Source organism: Bos grunniens, chromosome 26, assembly GCF_055505025.1.
Source record: "Bos grunniens cultivar Pamir isolate PY7600 chromosome 26, Bosgru_T2T1.0, whole genome shotgun sequence".
Classification (NCBI taxonomy): Eukaryota; Metazoa; Chordata; class Mammalia; order Artiodactyla; family Bovidae; genus Bos; species Bos grunniens.
The window spans coordinates 431,980-454,470 of record NC_141190.1 but is presented as its reverse complement, the minus strand read 5'-3'; the positions used below and the strand labels follow the sequence as shown (position 1 = coordinate 454,470).

General features: G+C 37.3%; 1 pseudogene; it reads left to right on the top strand.

Moving 5' to 3' along the window:
- LOC147343920 (putative coiled-coil domain-containing protein 144B) overlaps positions 1-22,491 on the top strand; it is a 61,666-nt pseudogene that overhangs the window by 5,325 nt on the left and 33,850 nt on the right.

Here is a 22,491-nt window from a genome sequence, read left to right as displayed (position 1 = left end):
GTCATATGCAACCTCTTTTTGTTTGGTTGGTTGATCTTGTAATAGCTGAGGTGTTTCAAATTAGTTTTATTAGCTTTGTGAAATATGGATTCTGCTTTTGAGTTTACCTCATGACAGTATCAAGTTTCTTAATTCTTTTAAAAGAATTCTTTAACCTCTACTTTGTATGTATATATTTTTATAAGATGCATAGTAAAACTAAAAGACTTGATTTTGTCTTTTGGATAACTGTTTTATTTATTTATTTATTTATTTTACTTTGTAAATTTTTATTTGTCTTTTTTTTTTTTATTCCTTTATTTCTCATGTGTTCCCCATCTTGAACCCTCCTCCCTCCTCCCTCCCCATACCATCCCTCTGGGTCGTCCCAGTGTTTTAAATTACTTTGTTTGAAGAATGCTGATGTTACTAGGTTACAAAAGAGTCAGATACAACATAGTGACTAAATAACAACAGCCACAAAAAGGTGATTATTATTCACAGTCACCAGATCCTGTGGGCTCATCAGTTTTTATCCTTTCTCATTTTAGTACATTTTGATATTTTCATTTTTAATGCAGGTAGAAGCAGGAAAGATAGCTTTGATCAGATAAACAGTTCCTTTAACAAAGACAAGTCAGAGGTGAATGATACAGATGAAAATGATGGGCTTTAGGTTCAGGCTAGGTTCAACTCCTAGGTTTCCTACTGATTAGGGTTATCATCAGCAAATAAGTTTCCTGATACAAAAGGCAAATAGTAATGCATCTTTCAAAGGTGCTTCTGTGAAAGAAAGATTTTATATATAGTATTTCATTTTTAGCGCCTAGCACATTCTTGTCCACATCATTAACTGCCACCATGACTATTTTTATTCCCATTATTAATATTTTTTTATTTAAACCTGCAAGTAGCCTTTCCTTAACCCAACCTCTAGCTGACTTTGAAGCCGAATATATCAGACTAAGGAGGAAATAGGGAATTTAACCCTTAAATAGTCATCTGCGTCAGATAAGTGACCTCAGCATCGTTTCTTGTCCATCAAGGACTTTATTATTATTTTTAAAAAAACATTTATTTATTTGGCTACGTGGGGTCCTAGTTGTGGGAACTCTTAGTTGCAGCATATGGGATCAAGTTCCCTGACCAGGGATGGAACCTAGGCCCCCTTCACTGGGAGCCTGGAGTCTTATCGACTAGCCCACCAGGGAAGTCCCCATCAGGGACTTTTGAAATAGTAAGTGCTGCTACCTGGCATCCCAGTGGGACAGGAGGCTTCTTTTCTGTCCCTTCATTTTAGCCTTGGAGGTAATTTGCAAAGATGAACACTTGAGCCTGTAAATGGTCAGTTCTTCATGAAAGGGCAAGGCATTCACTTGGTAAAGCATATCAAATTAACTGTTTAAGTTAGTCAACTCAACTTCCTGAGGCTGAAGTCATCTCTCTGTTGTTTTAGAACAGCCCTCATGCTTGCTGTCAAGTATGAATCAACAAATGTTGTCAGACTTCTTCTTCAGCAAGGTGCTGACATCTTTTCTCAAGATGTTTTTGGATGGATTGCAGAAAAATATGCTGTTATTAGTGGTTTTAATACGTAAGTATTCACATTAAAATGCCAGTTCTAACTGTTACTTGCTACGTGACCAGTGAGAGTTCCAGTTTGGTGCAGGCAGTTTGGAGAATGGTGGTGAGATGTTCCCCCTCAAGAGCTGAAAGCCAAGCAAAAGGCAGTTAGTGACTCTTGGCTGTGGGCTCGGGGTGGTTTATCTCAGGACATGTAGATCTTGATCCTTAGAAAGCTTGACATTAGCTATTTCATTCCAAGTGTGACCTCCTGTTATGGCGTATGAACAGTGTCACAGTTGTGATATTTCTGACTAGTTCTTTGGTTCTTGAAATATTTATTTCAACAGCAAATCCTGTTTTCCCTTGAGGGCTTGCCTCTCTGTGCACTTCTGCTTGAATTTTCCAAGAACCTGGAGGATTCCCTAAGGTCAACGAAACAGTCCTCTCCCACCAGTCATTTGGAGAGGAAAAAATAGTTCCTTATCATCATTCTGTTCCTTGCATTGATTCTCCTGTTGCAGCACTGCTGCTACAGCTGGTCTTGACAGGGTCTGCTTGGCAGCTGGATGTAGAGTCTGGATGTGGCTCTATAAAGACCTTTAATAAAATCATGGGAAGATTTGGGAGAATGGCATTGAAACATGTAAAATATCATGTAAGAAACGAGTTGCCAGTCCAGGTTCGATGCACGATACTGGATGCTTGGGGCCAGTGCACTGGGACGACCCAGAGGGATGGTATGGGGAGGGAGGAGGGAGGAGGGTTCAGGATGGGGAACACATGTATACCTGTGGCAGATTCATTTTGATATTTGGCAAAACTAATACAATTATGTAAAGTTTAAAAATAAAATAAAATTAGGGGAAAAAAAAGAAAAGGAAAAAAAAAACTCATCCTGCAGTGGGATCATGATTGACTTTTGCTCCCAGGCCACCCCTCTGGGTCCAGGTTCCCCAGCCTTTAAGGTGATGCACACGTCGACTTCAGAATGAGAGCTCCTTTGTTCTCATATGTATGCTGTTGCTCAGTCTGCTGCAAACAAAGCTCCAGCACCCAGTTCAGGCAGCTGGGTGGCCTCGCTTCCCCCCTCACTCAGAGACCTTATGTAGAGCCCACGTGGAAGCCTAGATCTTCACGATGAGGTGCCCTTGAGGCTTTTATTTATCTTTTCTGCTAGCAGATGTCAGTGGGGACCATTTTAGGCTGTCAGAGAGGGTCAAGTGCTCCTGCAGGGATTGAGCAGACTTTCCTTTCTCCTTTGTATCTCGACTTGAACCTCAAGGTGGCTTTCTGTCCTGTGGGGGCACCTGTTCTTAGGTCACAGGTTCCCTGTCATCCTTCCCAGAGTAGTGGGTCCCAGCTTGCCTGAGATTCCCTAATTATGCTTGGCCCCTCATGGGATCTGTTTCCTGTAATAATGAAAATCTTCCAACGGATTTCTGTCTTCCTCCACCTTAAATGTTTTCAGAATCTGCCCCATAAGTAACCCATTCAGCAGAAATCCCTAAATCTCAAGTAAGATAGTTGGAATTCAGAGAGGTAAGCCCTGTCTAGAACTTGTCAGTACCCACTGTAAGAGTAGGGATATGTCTTCCATGTGAATTGGAGAGGAACATGGAGATTAAACATCATTGTCAGAAAGATCTGCTGGTTCAGAGTTTGAGTAGGTAGAGTAGGAAAAGTAGTGGTCCAGGCCAGGTCTTGACTGTGATTATTTTTCTGCTCTTGGTGTAATTAGCTGCAATAATGGGGGATCATTATGTTCTCTAATGTAGTGAATTCTTATGTTATAAATAAATTTAGGTACACATTATCCAAAAGCTGAGATTCCCTAAATTACAAACCACAAAGAACAGCTAATCACCAGAATTAATAACAGTTTCATGCAACATTTGAGTGTTAAATGTATGAAAAAGCACACATTGGGATTTACTTGGAATTCCAAAGTAGTTACAGCAATAAACTTGAAGATGAAATTATTCCACTCTTAGATTGTTTCTGCAAGCATTTATGGTGTATATTATCTCATTACATCCTATTAATCCTCTTTTGAAATAAGATAGTAACTATCCAAGTTGTGTAGAGGAAGGACTTTGAACTGAAGAGAAACAACTCCTCCAGGAATAAAGAGCAGTTGGTTATAGAGGTAGGATGTGCAAGCTCGAGAGATTTTTCATATGTCAAGCTGCTGCTGCTGCTACTAAGTCGCTTCAGTCGTGTCCGACTCTGTGCGACCCCATAGACGGCCTCCCACCAGGCTGCCTCATCCCTGGGATTCTCCAGACAAGAAAACTGGAGTGGGTTGCCATTTTCTTCTCCAATGCATGAAAGTGAAAAGTGAAAGTGAAGTCACTCAGTCGTGTCTGACTCTTCTCAACCCCATGGACTGCAGCTACCAGGCTTCTCCGTCCATGGTATTTTCCAGGAAAGAGTACTGGAGTGAGGTGCCATCACATTCTCCAATGCCAAGCTAAATCTAGTTAATTATTGGAGCTGTACTGCCCTGATTTCATGACTACTTCATCTTCCTTTTCTTTCTCCTTTCAGTTCAGTTCAGTTGCTCAGTTGTGTCCGACTCCTTAGGACCCCATGAACTGCAGCATGCCAAGCCTCCCTGTCCATCACCAACTCCCAGAGTTCACCCAAAATCATGTCCATTGAGTCGGTGATGCCATCCAATCATCTCATCCTCTGTTGTCCTCTTCTCCTCCTGCCTTCAATCTTTCCCAGCATCAGGGTCTTTTCAAATGAGTCTGCTCTTCACATCAGGTGGCCAAAATATTGGAGTTTCAGCTTCAACATCAATCCTTCCAATGAACACCCAGGACTGATTTCCTTTAGGATTGACTGGTTGGATCTCCTCGCAGTCCAAGGGACTCTCAAGTGTCTTTTCCAAGACCGCAGTTCAGAAGCATCAATTCTGCACTCAGCTTTCTTTATAATCCAACTCTTACATCCATACATGACTACTGGAAAAACCATAACCTTGACTAGATGGACCTATGTTCAGAAAGTAATGTCTCTGCTTTTTAATATGCTAAGTTGGTCTAACTTTCTTTCCAAGGGGTAAGTGTCTTTTAATTTCATGGCTGCAGTCACCATCTGCAGTGATTTTGGAGCCCCCAAAAAACAAAGTCAGTCACTGTTTCCCCATCTATTTGCCATGAAGTGATGGGACCGGATGCCATGATCTTAGTTTTCTGAATGTTGAGCTTTAAGTCAACTTTTTCACTATATTCTTTCACTTTCATCAAGAGGCTTTTTAGCTCTTCTTCACTTTCTGCCATATATGTGGTGTCATCTGCATATCTGAGATTATTGATATTTCTCCCGGCAATCTTGATTCCACCTTGTGCTTCATCCAGCCCAGTATTTTTCATAATGTACTCTGCATATAAGTTCAATAAGCAGGGTGAAAATATACCTTTACTTTCTCCTTTACTACATACTTAATAAAAGTTTATAGAACTTAGAAACTTGAAATGTATACTACAATTGAAGTTTTGATATTATCTCTGACATTGTCTGAAATGATCTAAGAATTTGGTACTTGTTTTTTGTATCAGTGTTAAAATATTATTTATCGCATTTTCAATGCATAGTTTTTGCCAACTGATTTCTGAATATAAAGAAAAGATATCTAAAACTTCTCCTGAAAATAGCAACCCAGGTATGTCATCTGATACCGAATTACTCTCGGTGATTCTACCATAGATTAAAGTCGGAATGAGGAAGTTTCAATAATGAAAGGACTATGAAAAAAATAGTGTAAATTTCATGTGTATTTTATTTTTTAATTAATTTCTTTATACTCTAGTATTCAGAATTCTTTAAGAAGTTAATTGCAGGTGATTTAACATCAAAGACTGTATTGTCTGAAAAGAAATCCATCTTTTTAATATGGCCCCTAAAGTCCCATATTAGTTCTTTGTGTAAATCAGAAAAAAAAAAACATTAAGTGAGTATGATGTATATGTCATCTATAGTCATAGTACAGCAGATTGGATGTCTTATGAAAGTGAACTCTAATTTTTAGAAATGGTTTACATTTAGTGAATGATGGCTCAGATGGTAAAGTGTCTGTCTACAGTGCAGGAGACCTGGGTTCGATCCCTGTGTTGGGAAGATACCCTGGAGAAGGAAATGGCAATCCACTCCAGGACTATTGCCTGGAAAATCCCATGGACAGAGGAGCCTGGTAGGCTACAATCCATGGGGTCACGAAGAGTCAGACACGACTGAGCTACTTCACTTTGACTTTCAGTTTCACTGAGTAGTGATTAGTCTCGCCAAAATAGTTACCATCATTAAACCTGGGAACTTGAATAATCCCTTCCTGGTAGGATAAGAAATGATAAACAACAACTACAAAGCTGAGGCAGTGTGCAGCATAGTAGTGAGATATTATTTCTGAAAGATACCTACCAGTTGTACAGAAGGCAGAAAAGTAATGCCTGGTTGAGAACCAGTTATTTTGCCTATTGTACCAAGCAGGACTAGATTACCAACTTCATTCCTTACAGATCCAGAGAGAGTGAGATAGTTTGACTTCATTAGGATCAGATATTTTCTTTTGTGTGTAGGACAATTGTCATGAGAGTATAGTTTTGTAAGAACAAGATGTTCTCTTGCCATTAGTTAAAAGATTATCATAATAGATATTCAAATAGAACAACTTGGGACTCTGCAGGTTCTAATAAAAGCACAAAAATACTTTGCATTAACAAAAACAGCATTAGATCCACTGGATGTGGCATCTAGCACATTGTACAGGGTATCCAAGGATACCTTTAGCTGAGTAGACCTCTATCTAAACAAAGGGGTCTTCCCAGGTGCCTCAGTAGTAAGGAATCCACCCGCCAATGCAGGAGATATGGCTTGATCCCTGTGTTGGGGAGATCCCCTGGAGAAGAAAATGGCAATCCACTCCCATACTCTTACCTGGGAAATCCCATGAACAGAAGGGCCTGGTGAACTGTAGTCCATGGGATCACAAGAGTCAGACACGATTTGGTGACTGAACCACAAAAACATCTATCAGAGAACTGTAGGTTGGTTTATTACACTAGTCAGAGGAGATACAGAGATGTCAGTGTCTTGGTTTTCAATACGCTCAGAATAGAGTTTTTCTCTGGTTAATTTCTGTATTTTTCTAAAGAAAATTTTCAAAGAAAACATGCTAATTTATTTGTTCATTTGTTCACTAAGCAGATACATTTCAAGTGTCTTTTATGTGCTAAGCATTTTTCTGATGTCACAGGGTGAAAACTTTTAAAAATCACTGCCCCTGCTCTCCTTGCTCAAGCTTGCAGTGCTCCTCTCCCCATGGAGTCACTGCATGTGAGTCATCCCTCCAGCATCAGATCATGACGACCCCTGGGAAATGTTGTCCAACAGCATCAGAGTCCGTGGTTCCCTCCATCCTTCCCTCCCTTCCTTAGTTCATTAGCTTAGGATGTGATGATGTATGCCTTCCAAGCTGAAAAAACATGATTTCTATAAAAATTTGCCATATAATGGGAAGGACTGATATAATGATATCCCTCATTAGTACACAGCACTCTTTGGACCATCCCGATCTGTGTGGTCCAGATACTCTTGAGCAATGGAAGGAGATAGTCTCAAGAGATTCTTTTTAAACATGTTTATATATATATGTATATATATATATATATATATATATACACACACACACACACATACATACACACACACACACACACACAGAGAACCTGAACTTTTTAAAAAGTTCCATATATATATATATATATGTATATGTATGTATATATATATACACACACACAGAACCTGAACTTTTAAAAAAAATTTTTTTTAAAGTTCCATATATATATATATATATATGGAAAAATATATATATATATTTAAAAAGTTCAGCTTCTGTGTACCCTACTTAATGCTCACTGCTACAAGTCTAGTCCCCATTCTCATCACTGAATTGAGACCCTTTACCCGTTTGCCCTCCCCCACCTGCCTTTCAAGAGATTATCCTTTCTAAACTTGGAATTACTACATCTTTCATACTTCTCTTGCCTTTTGGAAAGAGGGCCAGGAAGAGAAGACTTTTGTTTCCAATGTTTTATCTTGCTCTGAAGTTCAGGGCCTTTGGCCAAGCTTCCCTGTGATAGGGCATTTTCATTGTGAACTGAAGAGCCAGAGAAGTAGTCATGTCCCAGCAAGACACCTATAGTCTCTGTTCAGTGCTCCAGGCAATAGAAATCCAGAAATACTGTGCTGTTTAAGAATGCTATTGTCAGCTTATAGTACTTATTGTATTAATGGTGTAGTATCATTTTCTGTTCAGTCTTCTGGAGTTTGGTTAGGATTATGGTCATTGTAAACAGCGGTTCTTTTCTTTGTTGTTTTGTTTTGCATTTTATGACTATAAAGGGGAGGAGTGGTTCTTAGGCATTAGTGGCCTACTAGTATAGTACAACCACTGTTCCCTTCCTCTAGTGTGGCCTCCAGGTGTGGTTTGAAAGGAATACTTTTAAACAAAGCCTCAGTCTTGAGGTTTTAATATTCTGTATTTTTCTTCCATTGATTTAAAATGTATCTTGTTTTTTTCTTTAACAGTGGATGAGAGTTCTGAGGAGGACTCTTCAAGGAGGTAGGATTTTATGGATGTTTTAAATTATGTATTTAACTAATGGAACATGGAGAAGAGAAACTAATGGTTGTTGAGTGTTCTACTCTGGGTTAGACACTGCATTACGTGCTTAACATTTGTGACCTCATAGAGTCATCACAGCAGCTTTGTAAAGTAGCTGTGTCCTACTTTTACTTAATTAGACAACTGTGGTTTCAGGAGGTTAATGAATTGACCCTGGTTAAAATGAGCTGGCTTGTGATTTGACAATTGGCCTTCCTGGCTCCCACATTCATGCCCATAGGCCTCAGCAGAAACTGAGAAGTACCCATGTAGCATATAAGTTAAAGATATAAATTAGTTATTTGATGTATACAATTAAAGTTTTGACATTGTGGGGAAACTCCCTGTACTCCCTTAGAGTAAAGGAGAGAAGTAATGCCATCTCAGTAAGTGATATCCCTGCTGACGGACCAAGACTCCCATTTTGGACAGGCTCAGATTCGTCTCTGAACCTTGAACAGACAATGGAGAAGGAAAAGCATATTGTTCTGCTTAGTTTTAAGTCATCAGGTTTATTCCAGTTTGGGCAAACAAGATTTATTTCAATCCATCAATTGGATTTTCAGTTTAGCAATTAGAACTTTTAGTGAAAAATTATTTTTAGGCTCTGCCAATACATTGGCTGTCACTCTCTGTTATGGAAACTAAGAAGGAGTGTTAACTAGATATTTCATAGGTTGGGAGAGATGGATGCAGAAATAGGTAATGAAAAAATTTTTTGGAGACTTCCCTGGGGATGCAGTGGTTAAGATGGTTAGTAAGACATCTTCCAATGTAGGCAGTGTGGGTTCGATACTGGGTCAGAGAAGCTAAGATCTCACATGACCCAGGGTCAGACAGCCAAAACATAAAATAGAAGCACCGTTGGAACTAATTCAGTAAAGACTTTAAAACTGATGCATATCAAGAAATCTTTAAAAAATTAAAATAAAAAGCTGTTTTAAAACAGGCCAAATTTTATTCATGTCAATAAATTTCATTTAATATATAAACTTTCACTTTTTTTTCTTTTGTTCAAAGGCATGAACTCACTCATTTTTTAAAACTTTATTTTTTAACTTTACAATATTGTATTGGTTTTGTCATATATCAACATGAATCCACCACAGGTATACACGTGTTCCCTATCCTGAATCCTCCTCCCTCCTCCCTGCCCATACCATCCCTCTGGGTCGTCCCAGTGCACCAGCCCCAAGCATCCGGTATCATGCATTGAACCTGGCCTGGCGACTAGTTTCATATATGATATTATACATGTTTCAGTGCCATTCTCCCAAATCATCACACCCTCTCCCTCTTCCACAGAGTCCAAAAGACTGTTCTATACATCAGTGTCTCTTTTGCTGTCTCGTATATGGGTTATTGTTACCATCTTTCTAAATTCCATATATATGCGTTAGTATACTGTGTTGGTGTATTTCTTTCTGGCTTACTTCACTCTGTATAATAGGCTCCAGTTTCATCCACCTCATTAAAACTAATTCAAATGTATTCTTTTTAATTGCTGAGTAATACTCCATTGTGTATACATACCACAGCTTTCTTATCCATTCATCTGCTGATGAACATCTAGGTTGCTTCCATGTCCTGGCTATTATAAACAGTGCTGCGATGAACACTGGGGTACATGTGTCTCTTTCACTTCTGGTTTCCTCAGTGTATATGCCCAGCGGTGGGATTGCTGGGTCATAAGGCAGTTCTATTTCCAGTTTTTTAAGGAATCTCCACACTTCTCCATAGTGGCTATACTAGTTTGCATTCCCATCAACAGTGTAAAAGGGTTCCCTTTTCTCCACACCCTCTCCAGCATTTATTGCTTGTAGACTTTTGGATAGCAGCCATTCTGACTGGCGTGAAATAGTACCTCATTGTGGTTTTGATTTGCATTTCTCTGATAATGAGTGATGTTGAGCATCTGTTAATGTGTTTGTTAGCCATCTGTATGTCTTCTTTGGAGAAAAGTCTACTTAGTTCTTTGGCCCATTTTTTGATTGAGTCATTTATTTTATTTTGGAATTGAGCTGTAGAAGTTGCTTGTATATTTTGAAGATTAGTTGTTTGTCAGTTGTTTCATTTGCTATTATTTTCTCACATTCTGAAGGCTGTCTTTTCACCTTCCTAATAGTTTCCTTTGTTGTGTAGAAGCTTTTAAGTTTAATTAGGTCCCATTTGTTTATTTTTGCTTTTATTTCCAATATTCTGGGAGGTGAGTCATAGAGGATCCTGCTGTGATATATGTCAGAGAGTGTTTTGCCTATGTTCTTCTCTAGGAGTTTTATAGTTTCTGGTCTTACGCTTAGATCTTTAATCCATTTTGAGTTTATTTTTGTGTATGGTGTTAGAAAGTGTTCTAGTTTCATTCTTTTACAAGTGGTTGACCAGTTTTCCCAGCACCACTTGTTAAAGAGATTGTCTTTAATCTATTGTATATTCTTTCCTCCTTTGTCAAAGATAAGGTGTGCATAGGTGCGTGAATTTATCTCTGGGATTTCTATTTTGTTCCATTGATCTATATTTCTGTCTTTGTGAGAGTACCATACTGTTTTGATGACTGTGGCTTTGTAGTAGAGCCTGAAGTCAGGCAGGTTGATTCCTCCAGTTCCATTCTTCTTTCACAAGATTGCTTTGGCTATTTGAGGTTTTTTGTATTTCCATACAAATTGTGAAATTATTTGTTCTAGCTCTGTGAAGAATACCGTTGTTAGCTTGATAGGGATTGCATTGAATCTATAAATTGCTTTGGGTAGTATACTCATTTTCACTATATTGATTCTTCCAATCCATGAACATGGTATATTTCTCCATCTATTAGTGTCCTCTTTGATTTCTTTCACCAGTGTTTTATAGTTTTATATATATAGGTCTTTAGTTTCTTTAGGTAGATATATTCCTAAGTATTCTATTCTTTTTGTTGCAATGGTGAGTGGAATTGTTTCCTTAATTTCTCTTTCTATTTTCTCATTATTAGTGTATAGGAATGCAAGGGATTTCTGTGTGTTGATTTTATATACTGCAACTTTACTATATTCATTGATTAGTTCTAGTAATTTTCTGGTGGACTTTTTAGGGTTTTCTATGTAGAAGATCATGTCCTTTGCAAACAGTGAGAGTTTTACTTCTTATTTTCCAATCTGGATTCCTTTTATTTCTTGTTCTGCTCTGATTGCTGTGGCCAAAACTATGTTGAATAGTAATGGTGAAAGTGGGCACCCTTGTCTTCTTCCTGACTTTAGAGGAAATGCTTTCAATTTTTCACCATTGAGGATAATGTTTGCTGTGGGTTTGTCATATATAGCTTTTATTATGTTAAGGTATATTCCTTATATTCCTACTTTCTGGAGATCTTTTTATCATAAATGAATGTTGAATTTTGTCAAGGGCTTTCTCTCGATCTATTGAGATAATCATATGGCTTTTATTTTTCAATTTGTTAATGTGGTGTATTATATTGATTGATTTGCAGATATTGAAGATTCCTCGCATCCCTGGGATAAAACCCACTTGATCATCGTGTATGATCTTTTTAATGTGTTGTTGCATTCTGATTACTAGAATTTTGTTAAGGATCCTTGCATCTATGTTCACCAGTGATATTGGCCTGTAGTTTTTTTTTTTTTTTTTTTTTTTTTTTGTGGCATCTTTATTTGGTTTTGGTATTAGGGTGATGGTGGCCACATAGAATGAGTTTGGAAGTTTACCTTCCTCTGCAATTTTCTGGAAGACTTTGAGTAGGATGGGTGTGAGCTCTTCTCTAAATTTTTGGTAGAATTCAGTTGTGAAGCCGTCTGGACCTGGGCTTTTGTTTGCTGGAAGATTTCTGATTACAGTTTCAATTTCCATGCTTGTGATGGATCTGTTAAGATTTTCTATTTCTTCCTGATACAGTTTTGGAAAGTTGTACTTTTCTAAGAATTTGTCCATTTCTTCCACGTTGTCCATTTTATTGGCATATAATTGCTGATAGTAGTCTCTTATGATCCTTTGTGTTTCTGTGTTGTCTGTTGTGATCTCTCCATTTTCATTTCTAATTTTATTGATTTGATTTTTCTCCCTTTGTTTCCTGATGAGTCTGGGTAATGGTTTGTCAATTTTATTTATCCTTTCAAAGAACCAGCTTTTGGCTTTGTTGATTTTTGCTATGGTCTCTTTTGTTTCTTTTGCATTTATTTCTGCCCTAATTTTTAAGATTTATTTCCTTCTACTAACCCTGGGGTTCTTTATTTCTTCCTTTTCTAGTTGCTTTAGGTATAGAGTTAGGTTATTTATTTGACTTTATTCTTGTTTCTTGAGGTATGGTTGTATTGCTATGAACTTAGGACTGCTTTTACAGTGTCCCACAGGTTTTGTGTTGTTGTGTTTTCATTTTCATTCGTTTCTAAGCAAATTTTGATTTCTTTTTTGATTTCTTCTGTGATTTGTTGGTTATTCAGCAGTGTGCTGTTCAGCCTCCGTATGTTGGAATTTTTAATAGTTTTTCTCCTGTAATTGAGATCTAATCTTACTGCATTGTGGTCAGAAAAGATGCTTGGAATGATTTCAATTTTTTTTTAATTTACCAAAGCTAGATTTGTGCCCAGGATGTGATCTGTCCTGGAGAAGGTTCCATGTGTGCTTTAGAAAAAGGTGAAATTTATTGTTTTGGGGTGAAATGTCCTATAGATATCAATTAGGTCTAACTGGTCTATTTTATCATTTAAATTTTGTGTTTCCTTGTTAATTTTCTGTTTAGTTGATCTATCCATAGGTGTGAGTGGGGTATTAAAGTCTCCACCATTATTGTGTTATTGTTAATTTCCCCTTTCATACTTGTTAGCATTTGTCTTACATATTGTGGTGCTCCTATGTTGGATGCATATATATTTGTAATTGTTATATCTTCTTGGATTGATCCTTTCATCATTATGTAGTAACCTTCTTTGTCTCTTATCACAGCCTTTGTTTTAAAGTCTATTTTATCACTCATTTTTATTGTATTTTTTTTTTTTCTTTAAAGATTTTCCAACAAACCTGGCATTGATTTAGGGCCTACATCAAATGATGAAGTCTTAGATTTTAAAACCAAGGTAAAATGTTTTGTTGTGAAATTCGTTTTCCTGCTCTGAAATTACTTTCATGTAATATTTACTCTTATGATTAGACAGTGGAAGTGACAAATAGATTCAAAGGATCAGATCCAATAAACAGAGTGCCTGAAGAACTATGGATGGAGATTCCTGACATTGTACAAGAGGCAGTTATCAAGACCATCCCCAAGAAAAAGAAAAGTAAAAAGGGAAAATGATTGTCTGAGGAGGCCTTCCAAATACCTGAGGAAAGAAGAGAAGCAAAAGGCAAAGGAGAAATGGAAAGATATACCCATTTGAATGCAGAGCTACAAAGAATAGCAAAGAGAGATAAGAAAGCCTTTCTCAGTGATGAATGCAAAGAAATAGAGGAAACAATAGAATGGGAAAGGCTAGAGATCTCTTGAAGAAAATTAGATATACCATGGGAACATTTCATGCAAAGATGGACACCATAAAGGACGAAATGGTATGGGCCTAAGAGAAGCAAGAGGTGTCAAGAATATACAGAACTCTACAAAAAAGATCTTTATGATCCAGATAACCAGGATGGTGTGATCACTCACCTAGAACCAAACATCCTGGAATGCGAAGTCAAGTAGGCCTTAAGAAGCATCACTATGACCAAAGCTAGTGGAGGTGATGGAATTGCAGTTGAGCTATTTCAAATCCTCAAAGATGATGCTGTGAAAGTGCTGCACTCAATATGCCAGCAAATCTGGAAAACTCATCAGTGGCCACAGGACTGGAAAAGGTCAGTTTTCCTTCCAATCCCAAAGAAAAGCAATGCCAAAGAATGTTCAAACTACCACATAATGGCACACATCTCACATGCTAGCAAAGTAATGCTCAACATTTTCCAAGCCAGTCTTCAAGAGTACATGATCCATGAACTTCAGATGTTCAAGCTGGATTTAGAAAAGGAAGAGGAACCAGAGGTGGGAAACCAGACCATCTGACCTGCCTCCGGAGAAATCTGTATACAGGACAAGAAGCAACAGTTAGAACTGGACATGGAACAATAGACTGGTTCCAAATCAGGAAAGGAGTACATCAAGGATATAAATTGTCACCCTGCTTATTTTACTTATATGCAGAGTACATCATGCGAAATCCCAGACTGGATGAAGCACAAGCTGGAATCAAGATAGCTAGAAGAAATATCAATAACCTCATATATGCCGATGACACCACCATGATGGCAGAAATTGAAGAACTAAAGAGCCTCTTGATGAAAGTGAAAGAGGAGAGTGAAAAAGTTGACTTACAACAAAACATTCAGAAAACTAAGATTATGGCATCTGGTCCCATCACTTCATGGCAAATAGATGGGGAAACAATGGAAACAATGACAGACTTCTTTATTAGAGCTTCAAAATCACTGCAGATGGTGACTGCAGCCATGAAATTAAAAGATGCTTGCTCCTTGGATGAAAAGCTATGCCCAACCTAGACAGCAGATTGAAAAGCAGGGACATTACTTTGCCAGCAAAGTTCTGTCTAGTCTAAGCTATGGTTTTTCTAGAAGTCATGTATTGATGTGAGAGTTGGACTATAAAGCAGGCTGAGTGCTGAATAATTGCTGCTTTTGAACTGTGGTATTGGAGAAGACTCTTCAGAGTCCCTTGGACTGCAAGGAGATCCAATTATTCCCTTCTAAAGGAAATAAGTCCTGAATATTCATTGAAAGGACTGATGTTGAATCTGAAACTCTAATACTTTGGTCATCTGATGCAAATAACCAACTCATTGGAAAATACCGGTTCTGGGAAAGTTTGAAGGCTGGAGGAGAAGGGGACAACAGAGGATGAGATGGTTGGATGGCATCCCCAACTCAGTGGACAAGAGTTTGTAAAGCCTCTGGGAGTTGGTGATGAACATGGAAGCCTGGTGTGCTGCAGTCCATGGGATCGCAGAGAGCTGCACACAACTGAGCAACTGAACTGTGCTGAACTGATGTTGATATTTTCATAAAATTTGAAGAACACAGTGTAGATGCATAAAAATATATTAATGAAATCATATGAAATGGAGGCTTAGCTTATAGTATATCCTTAAGAATACTGATATGTTACTGATCTATTGTATATAAATTCTAAATATATGTGTTGCTTCACATACCTTATTATACTTGTTTTTTTTTTTTTTTCCGTAAAGTTTGTTCTTGACTAGAAATGTCTCACTTTTTCCTTCTTCTTCCTCTTCTACCTTTAAAATTTTTTTTTTAATATTTACTGTTAACTTAATTTTTCCTTGCAGAACACATTTCTTCAGTGTCTGTCCTTTCAGTCCATCTCTCTCTGTCTCTATTGTGAACATGTTTGCTTATGGCTTTCAATTTAGAGTGTGGCTTTCATTCATGACCTTTGCCCTATAGGTTTAACCTTGTTTTTCCCCTGTTTCATGGAAGCAGCTGAATTTTTTTCCTTGTTTCATTGGTCTCTAGCTGTTTGACAAACAGAATAGAAGTAGCTTATCGTATTTGCAGTTCTAGCCCATCTAAATACGGTTGTTAAAACCTGAACTTTCATATTTCCCTTCACAAGTGATAATCCATGTACATATTAATCATGGAAGCAAATTTCAAAATATAGCAATTAATTTAAATGTCTTAGTTTTTCAATAGTGCTCTAAACTACCAGGGATAAATTATTACTCTAGAACATTTTGGTAGAGAAAGTAATCTAGTGGGTGTCCTAATATTTGTATAGCAGTCAATTAGCGGTAAGGAGAGGAACATCTGGGGCTTCTAATGTCATCTGTCATAATCCTTCCTCATGAGCAGGTCAGTCAGGGAAAAAAACTGGGATTTGAATCCACATCTGAATGACTCCAGAGCCTGTGCTCTTTGTGTTATATTATAGAGGAATGGGGGATATTATAATTATTTTATTCAGGTTGGTACTTGTTATATTCTTCAAGCTCTTATTTTCTTCTCCAGCATGTCCTGAAATCAAAGGTAACTAATGAAGGCTTCTCAGCAATCCAAGAGAAACAGTAAGTTATTTGAAGACTGTCTTCCTGGTGTTATTCCTTGATTTGAAATGACACATGTTCTCATGTACTCTCTCCTGTTTTCACTGTACTAGAAGCAAAATGTGGCATTTTGAGACCAGAGAGTACAACTTTCTCTCAGGACAGTAATTCTGATAGTAACGTTGAAGATATGATTGAAACATTTCTCAAACCATCACCCTGCTTTGAGGGCATCTGTAATCCTGCCTTCCCATTGCCTGAGCCTGTTTCATAACTTCTCAAGTCTGTAGCAGGCCTTGGATCTTACAAAGGTAAGTTTGTTCTGTTTGTAACTCTTCTTTCCCTGTATTTGTTCACATACCAGTCCCCTGATCTTTATGGTGACAAAAAGGATCCCACCACAGAAATAGAAGCCCTCAAAGTCACGATATGAAGTGGTGTGATAATATGAGCCATACATGTGCATGTTTCAGATTTATAAATATTGCCATTATGAAAGAAAAGAATTAAAAAGCACTGAGGTAAAACAAATAGATGAATATGAAGATTGGGAGGAGGATGAAGGGGAAGAATTCCTTTAAGAAGTGCAAGATGAAGAATTCCTTTAAGAAGGACAAGATGAATATAAAATGGAATGAGGGTGAAGATGAGACAGATATTATACAAACACAACAGAAACAGTGGGGTCAGTCAGACTAGGAACTCTGTATTATAAATATGCGAGAAATTATTTCAAATTCAACTTAAGAAGAGAAAGTGAGGTTGTAAAAAAACAATGCTCATACTCTTTTGAATGCCATATAGCTGATTTTTATGAAGAACTAAAAAAAATGTGTTCCTTATTTTTTTTGGTGGTTGTTTTTGAGGTTGGTGGTGGTTCTTGTTTTTTTGTTGAACTGAAGTGTAGTCAGTTTAAAATACTGTGTAAGTTTCAGGTGTACAGCAATGTGATTTGTTTATACCTGTGTGTGTGTGTGTGTGTGTATTGAATATAGTTCCCTCTGGAAGTTCATTTAAATTTGAAGTGATTTCCCTTTTTAAAAAAAAATCTCACTTTGAAACTAATGAAGTGATGTCTTCTATTTAACCTAGCAAAACTTTCATTTAGCGATAATTCAAGATGAGCCCTGTTTTGGGCCTTCAGAGATGTATTATGAATTAATAATTTCTGGCCCTTCTATTTATTGTGGTTTCTAACTTCAGGTCAGTTCAGTCGCTCAGTTATGTCTGACGCTTAATACTTAATGTATTTATTTATCTTACTGTTTACTGTAACCTTGGTGGGTGTTTTAGATCTTTCTGAAAATAAAGAGGAAATACATAAGCATTTTATCTATTCTTTTTACTAAAATTATAATTTATAATTTTATAAATGAGATTCTTAATCTCTCTTCATTAAATGAGAAAATTTTCAGCTGCAACAATCTGAAAGAACAAATGTAGAAGTATATTTTTTCCTCTGGAGAGATTCTGATTTCTTTCTTCTGAATGTCAGCTAATAATGGGTAATTACATACATTAAATGGATGAGATCACGATTTATGCTTTTGTCTTATATAGACTGCTGCTGCTGCTGCTAAGTCACTTCAGTCGTGTCTGACTCTGTGCGACCCCATAGACGGCAGCCCACCAGGCTCCCCCGTCCCTGGGATTCTCCAGGCAAGAACACTAGAGTGGGTTGCCATTTATATAGACTACTTGTTATTATTAAATCATAAAGAAAGAAAAATTACCACCAGAGTTTATAAAATTGTCTGTGGAAGATATTTTTTCTTTTAAAAATATCTCTAGCACCATGTACATTCCATGTTATTTTTATTTATTTTTAATTTTAATTGGAGGCTAGTGACTTTACAATATTGTAGTGGTTTTGCCATACACAGACATGAATCAGCCATGGATGTACATGTGTTCCCCATCCTGAACTCCCCTCCCATCTCTCTCCCCATCCCATCCCTCTGGGGCATCCCAGTGCACCAGCCCTGAGCACCCTGTCTCATGTATTGAACCTGGACTGGTGATCTGTTTCACATATGATAATATGTATGTTTCAGTGCTATTCTCTCAAGTCATCCCACCCTTGCCTTCTCCCATAGAGTTCAAAAGGCTGTTCTTTACATCTGTCTCTCTTTTGCTGTCTCGCATATAGGGTTATCGTTACCATCTTTCTAAATTCCATATACATGCGTTAGTATACTGTATTTGTAGTTTTCTTTCTGGCTTACTTCACTCTGTATGATAGGCTCCAGTTTCATCCACCTCATTAGAACTGATTTAAACGTATTCTTTCTAATGGCTGTGTAATATTCCATTGTGTATATGTACCACAGCTTTCTTATCCATTCGTCTGCTGGTGGACATCAAGGTTGCTTCTATGTCCTGGCTATTATAAACAGTGCTGCAATGGGCACTGGGGTACACGTGTCTCTTTCACTTCTGGTTTCCTCAGTGTGTATGCCCAGCAGTGGGATTGCTGGGTCATATGGCAGTTCTATTTCCAGTTTTTTAAGGAATCTTCACACTGTTCTCCATAGTGGCTGTACTAGTTTGCATTCCCACCAACAATATAGGAGGGTTCCCTTTTCCCCACACTCTCTCCAGCATTTATTGTTTGTAGACTTTTGGATAGCAGCCATTCTGACCATGGTGAGATGGTACCTCATGGTGGTTTTGATTAGCATTTTCCTGATAATGAGTGATTTTGAGCATCTTTTAATGTGTTTGTTAGCCATCTGTATGTCTTCTTTGGAGAAATGTGTGTTTAGTTCTTTGGCCAATTTTTTGATTGGGTCATTTATTATTCTGGAATGAGGTGCAGGAGCTGCTTGTATATTTTTGAGATTAATTCTTTGTCAGTTGCTTCCTTTGCTATTATTTTCTCCCATTCTGAAGGCTCTCTCTTCACCATCCTTATAGTTTCCTTTGTTGTGCAAAAGTCTTTAAGTTTAATTAGGTCCCATATGTTTTTTTGCTTTTATTTCCATTGCTCTGGGAGGCGGGTCATAGAGGACCCTGCTGTGATTTATGTCAGAGAGTGTTTTACCTATGTTTTCCTCTAGGAGTTTTATAGTTTCTCGTCTTATGTTTAGATCTTTAATCCATTTTGAGTTTATTTTTGTGTATGGTGTTAGAATGTCTTCTTGTTTCATTATTTTACAAGTTGTTGACTGGTTTTCCCAGCACCACTTGTTAAATAGACTGTCTTTTGTCCATTGTATATTCTTGCCTCCTTTGTCATCAATAAGTTGCCCATCAGATCAGATCAGATCAGATCAGTCTCTCAGTCGTGTCCGACTCTTTGCCCATAGGTGCTTGGATTTATCTCTGGGCTTTCTATTTAGTTCCATTGATTTACATTTTTGTCTTTGTGCCAGTACTATACTGTCCTGATGACTGTAGCTTTGTAGTATAACCTGAAGTCAGGCAGGTTGATTCCTCCAGTTCTGTTCTTCTTTCACAAGGTTGCTTTGGCTATTCAAAGTTTTTTTTGTATTTCCATACAAATTGTGATATTATTTGTTCTAGTTCTGTGAAAAATACCGTCGGTAGCTTGATAGCGATTGCATTGAATCTATAGATTGCTTTGGGTAGTATACTCATTTTCACTATATTGATTCTTCCAATCCATGAACATGGTATATTTCTCCATCTATTTGTGTCCTCTTTGATTTCTTTCAACAGTGTTTTATAGTTTTCTATATTTAGGTCTTTTGTTTCTTTAGGTAGGTATATTTTAAGTATTTTATTCTTTTATTTGCAGTGGTGAATGGAATTGTTTCTTAATTTCTCTTTCTGTTTTCTCATTGTTCGTGTATAGGAATGCAAGGTATTTCTGTGTATTAATTTTATATCCTGCAACTTTACTATATTCATTGATTAGCTCTAGTAATTTTCTGGTGGAGTCTTTAGGGTTTTGTATGTAGAAGATCATGTGGTCTGCAAACAGTGAAAGTTTTACTTCTTCTTTTCCAATTTGGATTCCTTTTATTTCTTTTTCTTCTCTGATTGCAGTGGCCAAAACTTCCAAAACTATGTTGAATAGAGTGGGCACCCTTGTGGTCAGAGTGGTGAGAGTGGGTACCCTTGTCTTGTTCCTGACTTTGGGGGAAATGCATTCAGCTTTTCACCATTGAGGATAATGTTTGCTGTGAGTTTGTCATATATAGCTTTTATTATGTTGAGGTATGTTCCTTCTGTTCCTGCTTTCTGGAAAGTTTTTATCATAAATGGATGTTGAATTTTGTCAAAGGCTTTCTCTGCATCTGTTGATATAATAGTATGGTTTTTATCTTTCAACTTGTTAATGTGGTATATTACATTGATTGATTTGCAGATATTGAAAAATCCTTGCATCCCTGGGATAAAGCCCACTTGGTCATGATGTATGATCTTTTTAATATGTTGTTGGATTCTGTTTGCTAGAATTTTGTTAAGGATCCTTGCATCTATGTTCACCAGTGATATTGGCCTGTAGTTTTCTTTTTTTGTGGCATCTTTGTCTGGTTTTGGTATTAGGGTGATGGTGGCCTCCTAGAGTGAGTTTGGAAGTTTACTTTCCTCTGCAATTTTTCTGGAAGAGTTTCAGTAGGATAGGTGTTAGCTCTTCTCTAAATTTTTGATAGAATTCAGCTATGAAGCCGTCTGGACCTGGGCTTTTGTTTGCTGGAAGATTTCTGATTAGAGTTTCGATTTCCATGCTTGTGATGGGTCTGTTACAGATTTTCTATTTCTTCCTGGTTCAGTTTTGGAAACATACTTTTCTCATAATGTGTTCATTTCTTCCAAGTTGTCCATTGTATTGGCATATAGTTGCTGATAGTAGTCTCTTATGATCCTATGTATTTCTGTGCTGTCTGTTGTGATTTCTCCATTTTCATTTCTAAGTTTGTTGACTTGATTTTTCTCCCTTTGTTTCTTGATGAGTCTGGCTAATGGCTTGTCAATTTTATTTATCTTCTCCAAAAAACAGCTTTCAGCTTTGTTTATTATGTTGTTTTGTTTCTTTTGCATTTCTTTCTGCCATAATTTTTAAGATTTCTTTCCTTCAACTAGCCCTGGGGTTCTTCATTTCTTCCTTTTCTAGTTGCTTTAGGTGTAGAGTTAGGTTATTTATTTGACTTTTTTCTTGTTTCTTGAGGTAAGCCTGTATTGCTATGAGCCTTCCCCTTAACACTGCTTTTACAGTGTCCCATAGGTTTTGGGTTGTTTTGTTTCATTTTCCTTTGTTTCTATGCATATTTTGATTTCCTTTTTGATTTCTTTTGTGATTTGTTCGTTATTCAGAAGCATGTTGTTCAGCCTCCATCTGTTGGAATTTTTAATAGTTTTTCTCCTGTAATTGACATTTAATCTTACGGCATTGTGATCAGAAAAGAGGTTTGGAATGATTTCAATTTTTTTGAATTTACCAAGGCTAGATTTATGAACCAGGATGTGATCTATCCTGTTGAAGGTTCCATGCGCCCTTGAGAAAAAGGTGAAATTCTTTGTTTTGGATTGAAATGTCCTATAGATATCATTTAGGTCTAACTGGTCCATTGTATCATTTAAAGTTTGTGTTTCCTTGTTAATTTTCTGTTTAGTTGATCTATCAATAGGTGTGAGTGGGGTATTAAAGTCTCCCGCTATTATTGTGTTATTGTTAATTTCCGCTTTCATACTTATTGCTAATAATTTGCCTTACCTATTGTGGTGCTCCTATGTTGGTGCACATATATTTATAATTGTTATATCTTCTTCTTGGATTGATCCATTGGTCATTATGTAGTTTCCTACTTTGTCTCCTTTCACAGCCTTTATTTTAAAGTCTATTTTATCTGATATGAGTATTGCTACTCCTGCTTTCTTTTTGGTCTCCATTGGTGTCAAATAACTTTTTCCAGCCCTTCACTTTCAGTCTGTATGTGTCCCCTGTTTTGAAGTGGTCTTTTATAGACAACATATATAGGGGTCTAGTTTTTGTATCCATTCAGCCAGTCTTTGTCTTTTGGTTGGGGCACTCAACCCACTTACATTTAAGTTAATTATTGAGAAGTATGATCCTGTTGCCATTTACTTTGTTGTTTTGGGTTTGAGTTTATACACCCTTTCTGTGTTTCCTGTCTAGAGAAGATCCTTTAGCATTTGTTGAAGAGCTGGTTTGGTGGTGCTGAATTCTCTCAGCTTTTGCTTATCTATAAAGCTTTTGATTTCTCCTTCATATTTGAATGAGCTCCTTGCTGGGTACAGTAATCTGGG